This window comes from Crocuta crocuta, unplaced genomic scaffold (genome assembly GCF_008692635.1).
Source record: "Crocuta crocuta isolate KB4526 unplaced genomic scaffold, BGI_CrCroc_1.0 scaffold586, whole genome shotgun sequence".
Lineage (NCBI taxonomy): Eukaryota > Metazoa > Chordata > Mammalia > Carnivora > Hyaenidae > Crocuta > Crocuta crocuta.
Window position 1 is genome coordinate 2,573,400 of NW_027532407.1, and position 18,640 is coordinate 2,592,039.

Sequence of the window (18,640 nt, forward strand, 5' to 3'; positions counted from 1 at the left end):
CAAAAGCTCGGGGCTCACACACTGTCAGCGACGTGCCAGGGTCCCCCCAGGTCTTTCCAGCAGGCTCAGGCCTGGCAGCGGGTCGGCCTTGTCTGCGGAGCTCAAGAGGACCTGGTCTTGGCCTCTCATGGAAAGCCCCGAATGCTGTCCCCTCTCCCAGCCCCTGAGAAGCTCCTCTCTCTCACCTTGTCTTCACAACAATCACTAGAGAAACATATTGCGTTTGTCTTGCAGACGAAGAAACCTAGAGAGGTGGAGTTACTCGCCCAGGGTGATGTGGCTCCTAAGGGGTGCAGCTGGGAACAGAGCCCAGATCAGTCAAAGGTGACAGAGATCATAGACTGTGACGATCACAGGCTGGATGTCTGCAGTCTCTGGTCTCTTTCACTGTTGACTTGTCCAGCAGCCCTAAGTCCGTTTCCCGATCAACAAAATATTTCTCTCTAAGGGTTGTTTGGGGATCAAAGGAAATAATGCTTGTGAGACAGCTTTAATAACTACGGCAAGTATTACATCAAGATGGCATTTCCCTTCAGATGTGGATCTGGGTGATTACTTCTGGTGGCCTTCTGCTTCAGCCCATGCCTGCCTGTGTTTGTCCTGGTCAGATGACCTTTGCACTTGGGCAGTGACCTGGACTGAGCACAGGCCAACGTAAGGGCCTGGAAACCCCAATATCATACTTGGCCTGGGGCCTCCTGGCCCAATGTGGACCCAGGACGACAGAACATCCTGAAATCCCGTCTCAGAAATGGGCATCTGGGCTGGTTATTCTCCACATGCCCTTCTCCAGATCTACTCTCCATTTTCTACATCCTGTCTGTGCAGCTGATATCAGAGATATGAAATCAGAGTAGGGAGGGAGTGGGAAGGAAATACCTTGGCTTTCCTTTCTTCCCTTCCTCCCAGCTCCTGCCAGTGCCTCCCATTGGCTAAACCCAATCAGAGGAGGAGAGCCCAGAGATGCACTCAACAAGGGCCAGTTCTCTTTGAAAGTAGTGCTGCGGGAGACGCTGAGACGCACAGGTGAAGAGGGAGCATTCACTGTATGCAGAAACCTCCATTCCCTCCTCTGTGCTATTTGCTGATCTGACCAGGGTGGGCCTCTGAGGCTGAAATTTGACTAGGCTGATGGAAGGGGTTAGGAGGGGAGATAAATACATGCCCATAATTCATTTAGCCATTTGACAAAAATATATGCAGTTCCTCATATGTGCAAGGGGCTGAGAATCCCCAACAGGGTAAGCCCCCTGTTCCTGCCTCAGTAGCTCACTAGGAGTGTGGATAATATAGAAGGCAAAACTGCAGGATGCAGTGGGGGCTCTGAGTACAAAGTAGGGGAGGAAGCTGTTCTGGTCAATGCGAAGTGACATTTACACCGAGCAAGGCATGAAGACTGAATGCTCTAACAACATAGGTCAAAGGTTTGCTGATGGGGCAAATAGCAGAAACGACAAGTCCATGTGGTTGGTGGATGGAGGTCCTGGTAGAGACGGAGAAGAGGCAGCCCTGGTGCTGGAGAACAGCCAGAGGCAGCAAGATGTCACCAGTGCTCAGGGGAGGTCATTAAGGGGCCCGAAAGACACAGCTTCGTGCGTTAGAGCACTCCTGTGTGCTCAGGAGGGGGCCGGTGGCAAGTCCCCACACTTGTCCTACCGGAAGACCTTAGCAATGGCCATTCCACCCAGAGTCTCTGTGGCTTCCTTTGGCCTCATCATGCACCAGCCTTTTCATTTTTTAATTGCTGCTGGGTGACAAAGCCCTGGGCATAATCTAAAGCCACTGAAGTGAATGACTATGCAAATAGAGCAGGACACTATCAACTCAGGGAGCCCGGGCCCCAAGAAGGCTCTAAGAATAAACCCAGCCTAATTCTTCACTTCTTCCTGCTCCATTTTCTGATGCAAAATACGTTTCATTTAAACGATGGGTGAGTGAGGTCACAGGGCTTCTGGCAGGGAGAAAGGATTCTTTTAATTGGCAAAATGCTAATCGTTTTGGAAAATGAATTCTAATCTTTCCATCTAATATAGTGGATGTGTGAGTAATTACTTTCCTTCCCTAAACTGTTAATGCAACATTAGTGATTACGCTAATTAAAACTAATGAACTCTTACAGGCTGATAAACTCCTCAGTCAGCCAGCGAATGCCTTCCTCCCATTGGCTGTATTTAACTTCCCATTTGGAAGAGAGATCTTGAATTAACCTTTAGAATAATGTGCAGAATTGGGTTTAGAAGTGTTGGGCTTTATGGACTGGGTATAATTCTTTCCCCAAGCATTAGTGAGACCATTTCCACTGAGGGTGTAATTGAATTTAAAAAACGCCTTCCTTAATTTGATAAGCCACACTCCTATGGTTGGTAATGGCTCTCTCTCCAAACCCTGGCCTCCAAAGAGGAAAACTGCCCCTGGAAAATCTCATGACCCCCTCTGCTCTCTGTGGCCAGCAAGCCCTGCTGTTGTATATCAGCTGAGGGAGGGTTTGCACCCAATTTCAAATGACAGGCATTTGAGTTTGCTCATGCACACTTTCATTTGTGAGAGTGACTTAAGGGAACAGGGTGGAAAGGCACCACGCTCATTGGTGTGTTTCACATCCAGGACGGAAAGGCAGGTGGGGGAGGGACTAAAATTTCAGGGTAGGTATCAGAGTGTTGGGATAAGGTCAAGGCCTGCACCAAGTTTGTAATCAGGTCTGCTAAGAAGAGGGAATAATTGTTAACTACCCCTAGGCCCCACTCTGTAGTGCTTAAAAATTCTCACTGTTTCTGGGAGGGACAGTCAAGGCTGAAGGCTGAGTGTTGCCTATTCTATTTTCCTGAAGAGCCCTGGCTCTTCACCTCTTTTCATCAAAACCTAGCATGACTGTAGACATGCACACAAAATCCAGGAGGACTCTGGAATGCCTTCCAAACAGTTAAAAAAATAAGTTAAGCTGAGAGCAGAAAATAACAGTGGGCTTTTATCACCTGGGATAGAACATCTTCATTAGAAAATGTGTCCCATGCTCCATTTTCCCCCAGTCTTAGTTATACTTGGTACGCAGATGAATGATATCTTCCTGTGGACAGCATGATAATGTCTGTAATTTTCTTTAAAATATTTTAGTGGAGGGAAGGTGATATAAATGTATACCTTTTTAACCAATACTTGTAGGGGCTATCAGTTCCCTAGTCAGGAACTCACACTTTGAGGTGATCATCCAACATTTTATCAGGAAGGCCACTCTCCAGAGAGAACAACTTCAATTGCCTCAATTAGTATCCATACTGCTGATCTACACCAGATGCTACTAATTAACATTTCGCAGAGGTTTTCATTGGTGAAATTAGTAGTTAGTTCATCAGAATAATGAAGGCTAGAAATGGACTTGCCTGGATGAAATTTGTGGTTTTCAAGCCATGAAGATTGGTTTAAATACTTCAGAGAGATTCTTCACTTCAGGGATGGGCCCAGGAGCTATTCCCTAAATATTCCTGTATCTGACCACTGAGTCAAGGACTGTCTCTAAGAGTATCTGATTCTTGCCTCTGTTATATCACTGTATACACAGGTTCTTTACTGATGATCAAAATTATGTAAATTGAGCAAAGAGATATTGGTTAGCAGACACACAGAAGGCTTGGGTCTTGGGATAGGTATGCCATTAACTAATTAGAAAAGTGGAAAATGAAAATGAAAGTTTTGGTGAACAAAAATTTTTAAGAACCAAAGTCCATGGGCAAAGAGCAATGAGAGGGGTCCATACAGGTGTCTATACACACACCAGTCCTATGATTTCAAAAGCCTCTTGACCAACCTGGTTGTCGTATACATACAGTACAGTCTCACTCTGTGGGGAGTGGGGAAGGAATATATGGGTGACATTTTGAAAACAAAACATATGACCCAGACCGTGAGCTCCTAGGGCCCTTCTTTAGTTCCTAGGTTCTGGCCCTTGGCTGCCCAGGGTTGGTTGACTTATATATAGTTTCCTGCTTTTTGAGAGCCTTCAGGGTGGGGACTTATTGTTCATGTGTCCTCACTGCTCACATGGTGCCTGGCTTGATACATAGTTGTAACACCCATTGCGGCATTCATGACAGCTTCACATATGAGGATCATGTCTGTTCTTGTCCTTTATATCAGTTACGTGTCTCAGCCACAGGTCCAGCTCATGTTGTCTGTTTGAGAGCAATGAGCCTCTGTGAGATGGATGCTGCCTCTCTCTCTGCCCTGTGGAGTCAAGCAGCGATTAAGACCTGTCCAGCTCACACTGAAGATCACTAGCTCATGGTCTTCTCTCCTCAATTAGGGTGGAAGTCATTGAGGGCAGGGGCCGTATTTAGTTTGCTCAGTGCCTAGCCCAGTGATGGGTGAATCCAGCACTTGGAAGTATCTGGCATCTAAGTAAACTCTCCATCAATTTTTGTTGCTTGAGGAAATGAATCATGAATGATTTATAAATGGAACCCTGTTCTGGACCATATTCATGGAAAGGCTGTTTTCAGGTGGAGACTCTGACGTGTACCTTTTATTGCCAGCTGTTTCATTCTCAGGATTATGTAGGGGTGTGTATGTCCATGTGCATCCACAGCTGTGGGCATATCAGGAAGGTCTCCTGAAAGCTCCTTTGCCAGAACCCAGCAGTGATGAGACGCAGAGTGTGTGCTGGGCTCTGACCAGGAGGAGGGCCCTGAAATGTGCTCAGCTGCCATTATAGGATATAAAATAAAAGCTTTGAAGAACCAACTTTTCATGTCAGAGGGGGACTTTATTTGCTCTTACTTTTTTACAGAGATTATTCTAAGCCTCAGACATTCCTTTTATTAATAGGAGATTGCTTTTTACAAGTTGTTTGGGAAGGACAGTCTGCTCGATCAACCCAGGAAATCTGTCCACTTGCTAGACTGATCTAGACCCACTTTCCCCTCCCATACCTCGGCAACGCCACTGACCTAACAAAAGGCTGAATGCACCCATAACCCCTCCAGTTATACCCCTCTTCTTGAGATGAGGCATTGATGGGTTGTGCCTGCCCAGAGCCCTTGAACTGGCCCTTGGAGACCACACTCCAGATATCGGAGATTCTGTGTTCCCTACCCAGTGGCTCTAAGTCAATGTCCTGTAGCTATTCTATTTCTGGGACCCAACATCCAGAAGGTGGACTGTTAGACATGAGATATGGCCCATGGGTGACTCTTTAGGGAGGATCTGCACAGAGCTTGGATGTGTGGCCTCTAGGGGTTCATTTCCCTTTGCTTGAGACCTATCACAGTGGCAGACTAAGCCTCACTAGGAAGAAAGCAAGACGGGCCATTGGCTGGGGGGTTGTGGCCATGCAGATCACTCTGAAGGGGGCATTGTTTTTTTTTTTTGTTTTTTTTTTTTGCACTTATTCTGGTTTATTTTTTTATTTATTTATTTTACAAATAGTTTATTGTCAAGTTGGTTTCCATACAACACCCAGTGCTCAACCCCACAAGTGCCCCCCTCCATGCCCATCACTCCCCTCCCCCCTCCCCCATCAGTCCTCAGTTTGTTCTCAGCATTCAAGAGTCTCCCATGGTTTGCCTCCCTCCCTCTCCCCCACCATTTCCCCCCTTCTTCTCCCACACGGTCCTCCGCTAATTTCCTCCCAGTCCTCTTATACGTGCAAACATATGATATTTGTCTGAAGGGGGCATTGTTAAAGGGGGAGGGTAGAACATATTTTAAGAGTCTCTTACCTAGATTTGTACTTGTAAGTGTGTGGACCTCCATTTGCACTTTGGCCTTGAGCCCTGCAAATGTTAGGGGCAGGCCTGCAGTCACACCACGTGTTGGAAGAGTGCTGCTCTATCTTCATTTACTCGCTGACTCTGCCTTTCATCTGCAAGATTTTGAGCCTGCTAATGAGTATTATAAATCTTGCAGATGAAAGACTTTTTCTTAAAAGTAACTTTTTGTGTAGTCACATTTTCATATCTGCATTGGGCAAGTGAAACCCGGTGCCTGGGTGAGCAGTTTAAAGGTTAAAAATAAATTAATCGAAGCCCCATGAATAGGAGCATCTCCTTAGGAGGAAGGAAGGAGTGACTCGAGGGAGGGGTGCCCAGCCTGCTGGGGGCACCACTTCAACCAGTCTGCACAAGCTCAGGCAGGGCAACAACGCTGCTCACAGCATGGATGGGTATGGTGGGAGCCAGTGCCAGAACCTTGCTGAAAATGGCTACATACACACATGCAAACTTCAGTAGCTGTGAGGGGGCAGAGATGTGTCCTGGGTGTCCTGAGCCCTTCCGATGGCCAGGCTGCTCCAAGGCCATATGCCAGTCACATTCGTCTGTTTTGTTTTTAAGACATCATGGCCAGAAACTGCACAAATTCAGCCTTCTCTGCCAGGGCTCTGTACCTTCCTCATCCCTTTCCCTATGGTACCCTTTGGCCTGGCTAAGTTGTATTCTTCCTTAATGTGTCCCATGCTCTGAATAGGTTGGGCTGTTGGTTGCATGCTTCCTTTATAATACACAACAGGCTTATTCAAGGTCCAGGTTTCCTGCTAGACCATGATGTGAGCTCCAGGTGGGGGAGCATTACATCTGTTTTAACCCTGCTGTATCCCCAGTGACAATAGTGCTTGGAATGTGGTAGGTCCCCAAGAAATATTTTTGGAGAAGATGAATGAATGACCCCTCCCTATTGACCTGTTATTCTAAGACAGTCTAACTACTTTTGACCATCTGGCTGCTACTACCCTAGGGCAAGTCACTCTCATCACCTCTCTGGGTTCCTGTGGGAGTGTCCTGACTAGTTGTAGTGAGTTGAAAGGTAGATCTGAAAAAATATGTCTACCTCCTAACTTTTGAAACCTAGGAATGTGACTTTATCTGAGAAAAAGGGTCTTTGCAGATGTAAATAAGTTAAGGATCTTGAGATGAAATCATCCTGGATTAACTAGACAGGCCCTCAATCTAATGACAAGTATCCTTAGAAGAGATGGAAGAGAAGACATAGGCAGAAGAGAAAGCCACAGAGGAGAAAACCATGTAAAGATCAAGGAAGAATTTGGAAGATGCGGCCACCAGCCACGGAATGTGTGGAGCCAGCAAAACCAGAAGAAGCAATGAAGCTCCTCTCCTAGAGCCTTCAGAGGGGATGTGGCCCTTCAGAGGGGAAATGACCAGATCATTTCACACAAAAGACCAAAACACCTTCATTTCAGAAATTTGGCCTCCAGAACTGTGTGAGAATAAATTTCTGTTATTTTGAGTCAGTGGTAATTGTACGGTAGCCCTGGGAAGCGAATACATGAGTCTCCCTGTGTCCATTCTTGCCTCATACAGACTGTAATTTTTCTCACTAAGTATTTTAATGGGTTTCCATCACACTCTGAATAAAGCCAGAGATCCCTATCCTGGCTGTCAACAGCTGACACGCTTTGACTCCCAGCTACCTCTCTGGCCTCGCCCTTCCCTCATCCATATCCTCCCTGCTCCCTTTGCTGTAAACAAGTTACCACTTTCTGTGCTTTAAACATGATGTCTACACCTGCCATAGGGTCTGTGCATTATCTCTTTGCTTAAACTCTATCGGATACCCATGTTGGGTCTCTTTCCCACTTCATTTGTAGCTCTGCCCTGCAAATACCTTCACTCTGAGGTTGCCTTCACTTACCTTCACTTAGAAAAAACCCCTCCTCAATTCTAATACCCTGATTTATTTTACTCCATGGAGTGTATCAGCACTATAGACTATGATGTACATATGGTAAGGTCATAATATCTACGCATGTGCACTGCACTGTCTTCTCTGCTGCCATGTAAGTTTCTTGGGACTGGGAGCTGGGCCAACCTGTATAACTACTTTATCTCTAGAACATTATCTAGTACCTAAAAGAGAACAGTGTTTTGTTTTGTTTTGTTTTGTTTTCCCAAATGAGAATAATTTCCTCTTGGTGTTAAGCTCTTCCATCTCAGAGGACCTGAGTACAGTGTACTCAGGTCATTAGAATGTTGATGTAACTGTCCCCATTCCTGTCACCTTACCCCGGTCTCCCTATCAGAGTTTTGGGCAGCTGTGACTTGCTGGATTTCTCCTGGCCTGTGACTGCTGAAACCATGGAACTTCTTGTGTCTGTAAGGAACTAGGGAGGCAACAGAGAGAAGCGTTTGTTCATATGTGTGCATGTGTGTGTGTGTGCGTGTGTGTGTCCCTGATCCCTGCATCAGTAGTATCTTTGAACTATTGATTTGCAGATTCAGAGTAAGACGTAGCAGCAGCATTCCTGAGCTCACTTTAACTTTCCAAGTTGGCCCATGATTAGGGTCAGGCCTAGCTTACTGTGTATAACAATAGGCCTGTCTTCTAGGACTTTCTGGCCCGTCAATCCTGGCTCCCAGTCTCCAGATTTCCCACCACTGGTGAATGCATGCCTGCACACCGTACTCCTCAAAGGCTTTTAGGCCCATCTTGGCGAGGCTGTGAGGGAAGCAGAGGTTCTCTGTGTGTGCCTGGGACCCCCAATTGGAATTCTGGTTGGAAAGACTTGCCTCTTTCCTGGACGATTAAGACTGGGAACTGCTTCACTGTCAGAGAACACTGTCTACACACAGGCATGGATGTGGCCTATAGCCCTTCCGGGATGATTATCAACTCGCATTCATATGCTAATACCAGAAATGCACAAATCTAGAGCAGAGGACCAGGTCATTTCACACAAAAGACCATCTTTCGACAGCAGGCTAAATTACCCAATAATGATGGTTAGCAAATTAGGCCTCCCTACATAAGCTTGTCCTTAAAATAGGAAGCGTGTCACATGATCAAGAGTAGATGGAAAGATGGTGCTACAGAGTAGAAAGAAAACATATTTGAAGTCTGACAAACTTGGAAATGAATCCTCGCTTTGCTATTAAAAACTGTGAGACTGTGGACTCATTAATTAACCTCCCCGTACTTCAGTTTCTTTAGAAGAAGGGGATTATAATGTCAGAGGGTTGAAGTGAGGACTGAATGAGATACAAAGTACATTGTATAGTATCTGGCCCCGAGTAAGAAGATACTGTTACCTAAATTATCATTGTGTTCACTACTATTATCTTTATTGTCGACTGGCTAGTTGATGGAGATGTGAGCTAAGGAAATCCATCCTGCATAATTTCTAGGCTCAAGCTGAGTTAGATGAAATCGTAAAAATCCAAATCTCCCTTAGAGCTCCCTGACAATTCTCACCCAAGACCAATGTTTTCTCCAGCAAAAGCCTTTTACTATTTCCATCTCATCACTGGCCAACGGATGCTGGTTGCAACGCAGAGAGTATGTAAAGAGTCTAGCTTAGTGCTTGCAGTGTAGGTGGTCCTCAGTTAATGATTACTGTCACCTTCATCATCATCGTCACCGACTAGCATTTTGGTCAGTGCAAGGCTGCTACAAAGTTTAGGCAATCCTATGAGCAGGTCTGGCCCTTGGCCCTCCCACCTGCCCATCCCTCTTTGCTCCACTGAGGGTCTCTCTTTGAGGCCCATCACCGTGCTGGTATCGCCTGAACAGCACTGCATAGGTTGTGCTTCCCTTGAGAACAGCTCTCCCTGCTCCGGAGCCATCTCATACTTTCTACATCTTTAAAGCATGTTGCTTGAGGGAAGTTTGCCCTGTGTGTCTTTCTGCTTCCCCAGAGCCTCCGATCCACACTGCCCATGGCAGTGATATTCATGATGATTTGCACCATCATTATAACCCCTAAGCAGCCCTGCTGTGTGGAAGAGTCCCTGAAAACACAAAGGTATGGCCATACCAGGATGGCTTAAATGAAACAGATCAACAGTACCAAGTGCTGGCAAGGATGTGAAGCAACTCATACACTCTTGATGGGAGTGTAAATTGATACAATCACTTTGGGAATTTTTTTTTTTTTTTTTTTTTTTTGTGGCAGTATCTGTTGAAGCTAAATATATGCCAGCCCCTTCGACTCAGCAATCCCACACCTGGGCATACACTTGTGGGGAAACAATTCTTCATTGATCTCTTCCATTTTTGCACATCTTGCAAGCATGGCACTGAATGTCCTTTATTCCAGACTCTGTTTTCAAAGATGTTTTTATAGTGAACAACCTTGAAATATAGATTTAGTGATTCTTTGGAGCAAAGTACGAGTTAGCTTATAGCCTTGGGACACAGATACCATATCTTCTTTCAGGATTGAGGGCAGGCACGCTTACTGTACATGTTAAGAGATTTGGGTTCCCTAAGCTTTTGTAATAATGCAACATACTGTGTGTGTACAGACATCATCTGGCCCTGTCTGCATAACCCTGTGGGAATTGAGTTTTAAGGAACTGGTGCAAAAATGCGAATGTCCTGGCTGCTGCTGTCGCTGTGGCTAAGAAGCTGCCCTTCATCTCTGACCCAGGAGTCTCATGTCTTCCACTGGCATTTATGAAACTGGGGAAGCCTACTTTGTGAGCCTATAAGTAGAGTAAAATGTCAGACCCTTTATGGTTAATATTCAATACCTGACAGAAATGAGCATTCTAAAAAACATACACATGAATATTTATAGAAGGATTAATCCATAGTAGCCCCAAATCTACTAAGCGCCTAAATGCCCTTTAAATGGCTACATTATGGTAAATTCATACAATGGAATGCTACACAGCTGTAACAAGAGCATGAATTCCTGCTGCACACAGCAACAGGGATAAACTTCAAAAATAAGTTGAATAAAGTCGCAGAAGAGTTCATGATTAATAACTCTATTTGTATCAAGTTCAAAAACATGCAAAACTATGGTGACAGAGGCTTGAATGGTGGTTATCTTTGTATGGGGGCATATTGACTGGGAACGGATGTGTGGGACACTTTCTTGGGCTGGATATATTTTAACTCTTGATCTAGGTGGTGGTTCTATGGAGACACACATACCCGTATAAATCCATCAATATATTGCTAAAGGTTTGTGCACTTCACTGCATACTATACGTGAACAAACGAACAAAAGAAAGAAGGGAGTGGCATATGTGGCAATTGTCTCCAGGTCACTGTTAAATGGGCACATCATACAAAACCTAGGGAAGAACTCTAGAAGGTATTTTCTTTCATTTTTCCAGGTGCTCACTTGACGCATGGATTGATCTGGTTGCCTGTGATGCTAATACCGAGGGGACTGGAGGTTGGGGATGGGAGTCACAGCAGGGACAGGCCCTGGACTTAGCAGATGGGCTTGTGGCTAACACTCCCAGGGCGATGCAGGGCCCGAAACCCAGGAGGAAAGGTGGTTGAAGGTATTCACAGTCATGCCTGGGGCGGTGCAGGCCCAGCCCTTTGGTTGTAGGGGCAGAAGGCTTCTCTCTGAGACTAGATTAAGGGCTGAGAACTGAAACTAGTACCGCAGCATGTCAGTGGGGTAGCCGAGGCTAACTGCTGGGAATACAGACTCCCTCCCTCTCTGCCGTGTGGCTCTCCTCACCCCAGGAGGACCAGCACCGCCACTGTGGAAAGCGGCTGACAGCTCTGAGTAAATCCCTGTAAGCGAGGTGGGGCAGGTGTTTTATTGACTCTAAAGCTTTCCCAGTAGCTGGGTACATATTTAATAAAAATCTTAGGCTTCGGGGGAAGACATGGGAGGGCAGAAGGGAAAATAGCTGCCCCCTGGGCTTGGGAGGTTAGCAGTCTGGCCAGTCCCTAATAACTCATTCATCCAATATTCATCTTTGAGTTATTACAGTCACCGTGTGTCTCTAAGGAACAAGTTTATTAGTGTCCACTAAGATAATTAGCCCAATGTACTTCAAGGCAACTGACATTGTTCCCATAAGTGCATTTCTTTCCAGAATTCTCCATGGCTGCCTTTCAACGTCGGGCCTCTTGTGCTCACATTTCCCCCAAATTCCCCTTTGGAGGGTGTTCACTTTCTACCATCATCCCAGGCTCTCCAGCTGTCCCCAGGGGCAGGAGACTGAGGCCCCGTCTGCGGGCTAGGATTCCCGCAGTCTGTACAGCGCCTGCCGCTTGGGTTACTTCTAGGATCACCCCAGGGGCTGGGCTTGCCTTCTATCTGTCTGCTTTTCCCCCTGCCCTAGGGGAATGTTGTAGAAAGGAAGGCACACGCAGAGCTCTGAGTGATCCAAAGCACCTGCTCTTGTGCCCTGCACATGTATAAATCCCAGAACGACTCTCGTAGTTTCACAAACTGCAAAACTCCTTTCACAGCAGGCTAGACTGGTGCACCTCAAACACTGCAGTGTGCACACCAGCCCCCTGGGCATCCTATGCTAGCGCAGACCCTGATTCAGCAGGTCTGGGCTGCGATTCTGAATTCCTAACCAGCCTGCATGTCAAGCTGCTGGGGTACAAACTACACTCGGGGGAGGAGGAGCCAGACCCGCTCTGCCCCGCCCACTTACAGCCTGCAGGCCATGCCTTTTGGGATCAGATAGACATTCTTAATGAGCTCAGACATTCCTCTTAACTCTTGTTCTTTAACAACCTCTAATCCTTGCAGGTTCCAGAGTACCTTCGTAACATAGGCAGTAGGGCTGCCTGATTTCACAAGACACTGTTTAATTTGTCAGTCCTCAGAGTCCCCATGCCCAGGCTTGTGACACAGACTGACTTCACAGGAGGGGAAGGAAGGAAGGAAGCAAAATTTTAAGCACATAATGGGAAAGTGGTTTATCTTTTTTCTTTTGCCTGTATTTAAAGTCATTCTTTCAGAGAGTTTAGCTTTAATTCATAAATTCTTTATTTTTGATGGCTGCCGGAAATTTCCTACTATTTAGTTGAATTGAGTTTTCAGGTTCAGAAGTTAGAAGCCGCTTCCTCCTCTTAGTTTTAAGTAGTAATACACAAACATCACCCTCTTCTTCAACAGCATCCATTGAGTCCCACACTGTTCTGCTGTTACATAGTGAATTCACTCAGTCATTCACTCATTCATCCATTCATTTAACAAATATATATTGAACAGTAACTATGTGCTGTGGGGGTTGCTGAGGAGAAAATGGTGAATAAAGTGAATGTGGTCCCTATTGTCACAAAGCTGATTTTTCTAGTAAGGGCAGCAGGTGCGTTCAGGGGTTAGGAAGGGGTTTGTAGAGAATGATCAGGGCAGCATCCTGCCCAGTTTCTCACAGAGGGTTGAGTGCAAACTGCCCTGTTCTTTTTCACTTTCTCTTCTATTTTTAAAAAATGTTTACTTATTTATTTGGAGAGAGAGCGAGTATGCAAGCAGGGGATGGGCAGAGGGAGAAGAAGAGAAAATCCCACGCAGACCTTTCACTGTCAGCACAGAGCCCAGTGTGGGCTGGATCTCACAACCCTGAGATCATGACCTGAACTGAAATTAAGAGTCGGACACTTAACCGACTGAGCTATCCAGGTGCCCTTCATTTTCTCTTCTCTTAATGTCTAACCCAGTGGGAGGAGAGGGAAGGTAAGAGGGAAAAGAGCAAGGCCTTGGACGGGAGGTAAGGAAGGACCTAGGATCTACTTTAAGAGCCAGGAAAGGGGTTGGTTTCTGTATAAATTACCTATAAACGGAGGGGAGTTTGGGAGGACTTTATCTTCCTCCCCATCCCTTCCCCTATTCCACCACTGCCAAAAGATTCTTCCATGAATCCCATATTGGAGGATATTTCAGAAGGAAGATAAATTGCTAATGGCATGAAAGCCTTCTTCCATAAAACACAGGGTGACAAGTTCTCAATCCTAGCCCTGTTAATGTACCAACCTCATGACAAGGAGCCAAAATGAGTGGAATTTTCCTTAAGTTCTCTGCATTACTAGAACTCGGTATTTGCACAGCACTTGATCTCAGCCAAGCACTTAACAGTAATTCCCTGGCTCACCTTCACAAGTCTTGATGAAGAAGCATCAGGATAAAACTTACATTTCCTCGTGTTGGCTAAGAAAGGGGGCAAGGCAGAGAGTATGTGTGATAGGGACAGGGGAGGGGCACATGGAAAGGAGGCTCATGGAGAATGGAAATGTGGTCTCTGTCCTTCCACTTCTTATAAAACCAAGAGCAACTCTTTTCACCTTTCCAGGCCTTCGTTTTCATAACTGTACGAGAACTGGCCTTCCGTCCTGCAGGATACTGAGGAATGTGTTACAACGTGTTATAAACAGTGAAGTGCGTTTGGAAGGAGGTAATATTATGGATGCAAATCATGGAAGGGCATGGCCCAAATCCACAGCTGTCCTGGCTCCCGCCTGCTGAGGACCTGTGCTGAGTACATCCCACGCATCACGTCATTTAATCATCCTCTGGGGTCGAGGGGGCGGACCCCACCATCACCAGCAGTTTGCAAACGAAGAAATGAGAGCACAGAAAAGGATAAGGGTCTTTCCTAAGACCTTGGGGTTAGCAGTAGTGGAACTAGGGTTTGATCCTGAGGAATCTGGCTTTTGAGCATGGGAACTGAGCCCTTCCCCCACGGCCCCGCCACGGACTTCCCACCCCCTCTCTGTGTGTGCGGCCAAAGCTTAATTATCTGCCTGCGGATTATCTGTAGCTCGTATTTCATTTCATTCTAAGCTGACTTTTCCTGCCATGCACTTCAGCTCATTAGTTAGCAAGGAAGCTCGGGGACTTAGAACTAATCCTAATATTAAGTAAAGAGCAAAGCATAATTAGGAAGATAAATCTTCCAGGGGAAAAAATGTATGTAACAGATTCCAAAGTCAGGCATGGGTGATTTTTCCCATCTTCTAGATGATCTACACCACTGTTCTCTTTTTCTAGCAGATAACTATGGGATGATGATAGATTTTTTTAAACTTTTTTTTTCTGATTAGAAGGGAATGTCTCATCACACAACTTTTAGAAAATTCTGTATAGCATGAAGAAAAGAAAACTTTTTTCAATGCCTTTTAAACACAAACACCTAAGTGCTATGTGTAAATTCCTATAAGCTGCTTTTTCCACTTAATATCATATGGAAAAATAAATGTCAAAAATGTTGATTAACACCATCATTTTTATTGGCTCCATTTGGCCTTAGAGAACTCAAGGAGAACTCATATGGATGTGACATAATTGGTTTCATTCAGATCTGGCTACGAGAGACACGATTGCTGCAAACACCCCATCATTTACTAGTTCATTCATTCAGCAAACCTGCCAGATGTTGGGATGAAAAGAAAACTAAGATTCAGTGCAGATCCTTGAAGAGTTCACTGTCTCGTGTCAGAGACTCTGCATCAATGTTTTTGTCTGGCCCAATTTCATTGTCTTCTGCTGTCCCCTCCTCCCTTGTCTACACAGTCCAAGAAGTAGCTTTGTTGCTGGAAGCGGTCAGGCCTTATTTGCTAACCCTCCCCCACTTCCAGTCCCTTCCCTTTTTTGCCTCTGGGTTTAACAGTAGCATAAAACTAATTTATAGCTCTTGCCAGGAAGAGGACAAATTTTCATCTCAGCCCGTCATGCGAAAAGCACTAGAACAAATGAATAATTGTTGACCTGTGCTACCTATTAGAGATTGTGCTGGGGTCACCTCGTTTGTTGTTTTAACACATGAAATTAAGGGCCCTGGTGAGGGTTTCCACGGGGACTGAATCGGTAATGAGATAGAACATCGTCTTTGTGGGTGACCTCTCCCGGCGCCATGTTCATGGTGGAGAGGCGAATGAAGCCTCACCCCCTGACTATCTCCCTGTCCCCTGAGAAGGGCAGATTCTGCCTGTGTCCACTTTTGATTGTAGGTTCAGAGCCATTTTCTCCCAGGGTCCTTAACAATTAGCATATGCCTGTAGAGCAATTAGAATATGCTGGATTCTGCGTGACGTGTTGAGGGGACATGGCCATTGACATCGCTGTTTTGGCCATCAGGGAGCTTGCCAACACCGGCCATACGTGAAGCTATATGGTTCTGCAGTAGAAGAGTTGATGGAGTGAAGCAGGCTGTGCTCTCTTCAATATCCAATGGCTTGAGTTGTAGGAAAAGGCTTGTGCAGGGGGTGACTCTTGAAATGGGGCCAGAAACCATAGATGAGGACTGGGTGGTGGAAGGATGAGAGGAAAGTGCTCCTGGAGGATGGGGAATAGCTTGAGCATGGACGGGAACTAGTCTTTACCAACTGGTGAGGCCTCAGCAAAGGAACGAGAAATAAGGCTGGGCAGGAACAGTACAGTCTGATTACTGAGAGCTTTGAAAGCAAGACCGAGGTGGGGGGTGAGGGGTGAGTGGGCAGGCGTGGTGGCAGTTTCACAACACTTTCCATCTATTCTGTATCCTGGATATATGACTGTGGTACAAAGGCTCTAATGAGTGCCTTTTAATAGAAGTGTCTAAAAATGATGACAAATAGTCATAATAGTCATGTGTGTGTGCATAGAGCAGATTCACACAGCATGGGCTTAACAGATATTTTAATAACATGTTAAACTAGTCATTCTTATGCCATCTTTCCAGTCAAGAACTATGACCTTGAATCATCACTAGCATTTTTAAAAGTGTTGTCATACCAAATGTTTCAGGTAATCCTGAGTATAGGTAAGGTCACCCAGTCGCCCGGTCAATTACATTTGCTGACTGGTATTCCCTATGTTTCAGGCACTGGTCTAGGCCAGCAGATGAAAACATTAAGGGACAGCAAGGCTGAGTTTTGGTGGAAATTATGCCTGTCCATGCTGACTCTGGAAGATATATGCAGCAGGAAGGGAAAATACTTTTCCTAGAGGTTGGTATATTATGCAGGAGAATCAGCCAGAAAATCAGTACAAAGAGTAAGAAAATTCAATAAAGTGGCAGGGTGACAGGAATCTAGTTTTTTCTAGCCACCAGGGCCTGACCTGATGACGGTGAGGTTTTAAGACTAGATCTTTTGGACCGTGGAGGGTGGTCCTTGGGCAGAAGGAAGAGTGGGGAAAGCTGCTGGATGATCAGGGTGATTCTCAACAGAGGCGATCGTACATTAGCCAGGGGAGCCACTTCTGCTGTGACGAGAAGCCGCAGTTCAGGTCTCGAAATAGGCAGCGGGGCACGTGGTGGGATAATGCAGTGTTCTAAAACAGAGATCGGAGCCTTGGTGAACCTCATGGAAGCTCCCAGTACTTTCCGTTCTGTATTCAGCATGTTGCCATCCCACAGAACAACTGGAGCTATCATTAAAGGACAATGTGAAAATATGAAATGAGAATCCGCTCAGATAGAGAGGAAATGGGTAGCAATGATAAACAGTGTTTTACTTCAGCCTATATATGTGTACTTTCTCTAAAAATGTTGAATGAACAAAAGTAATCTCAGAAAAGATAGACAATCTCTACACATTAGTTGCTAAGAAGCAACAACATAGTTGTCGCTCCCTCCTCTTGCGTAGCTCTCCCGGGATGCAATCATCAGGCCAGATGGTTTCAGAGGGATTCTTTACCAAGGTCTTTACCAAACAAATGACCTTCATCCTACTTAAAAAATAATAAAATTTAATGAAAATAACACACAAAAAAACCTATAGGCTAATCTCATGAATATCATTGTAAAAATCTGAATAAAATGGTAGCAAAAAATATATATATATAGCAGCAACATACGGAAAGAATTATATCCCTTGGCCAGAAAGGAAGGGTTCATATCAGGAATGTAAGGATGTTTCAATATTTAGAAAGCTATTAATATGTTTCACCATTTAAGTAGATCAAAAAGATCTTTCTGGATGTTTAAAAGTGAAAAAATGAGAGAAATATCCAAATCATATATCTGGCAAGGGACTTGTATCCAGAATATATAAAGAACTCTTACAACTCATCAATAAAAAGATAACCTGATTTAAAAATGGGTAAAGGAGAAGTGTTGAATCACTATACGGTAGAGCTGAAACTAATATTTCACTGTATGCTAGCTAAGCAGAATTTAAATAGAACCTTAAGAAAATGGGTAAAGGATTTGAAAATGGATTTCTCAAAAGAAGATATATAAATGCCAATAGGCACATAAAAAGACACTCAGCATCACTAGCTCTTAGGGAAATGCAGTTCAAAACCACAATAAGAAACCACACCTCCTAGGATGGGTAAAAAAAAAAAAAAAGATAATAAGCGCTGCTGAGGATACGGAGAAATTGGAACCCTCGTGCACTGCTGGTAGAAATATAAACTGGTGCAATTGCTTTGGATAACCTTCTGGCAGTTCCTCAGAAGGTTAAACACAGAGTTACCATATAACCCACTAAGTACATACCCAAGAGAAGTGAAAACTTACGTTCACACTTAGACTTTTACAAAAATGTTTATAGCAGTATCATTCATAATAGCTGAAGACTGGAAAAAAACAAATGCCCATCAACTGACAAATGAACACCCGAAATGTTGTGTATATCCATTCAAGGACTATTATTTGGCAACAAAAGGAATGGAGTATTAACACACTTTACAACATAGATGAATCTTGAAAACATTATCCTAAGTGAAAGATTCCAGTCACAAAAAACACAAATTGTATGATTCCATTTATAAGAAATGTCCTTTATAGGCAAATCCTATAAAGTTGGTTAGCGGCTGCCAGGGGTTGGGAGGAGGAGGGAATTCAGCGCTCTCTAATGGGTATGGGGTTTCTTTTGTGGGTAATGAGAATGTTCCAAAATTAACTTGTGGTAATGGTTGTGCAACTCTCTGAAGATACGAAAACCAACCGAATTATACACTTTGGAAGGAATATGAATTATATTTTAGTAAGACTTATAA

At 44.8% G+C, this 18,640-nt stretch overlaps 1 protein-coding gene across 1 annotated transcript in view; it reads right to left on the reverse strand.

The window, feature by feature from the left end:
* The window catches only part of SIAH3 (siah E3 ubiquitin protein ligase family member 3), a 69,561-nt gene that overhangs the window by 3,566 nt on the left and 47,355 nt on the right, over positions 1-18,640 (reverse strand). The gene's annotated exons all lie outside the window — the stretch shown is intronic.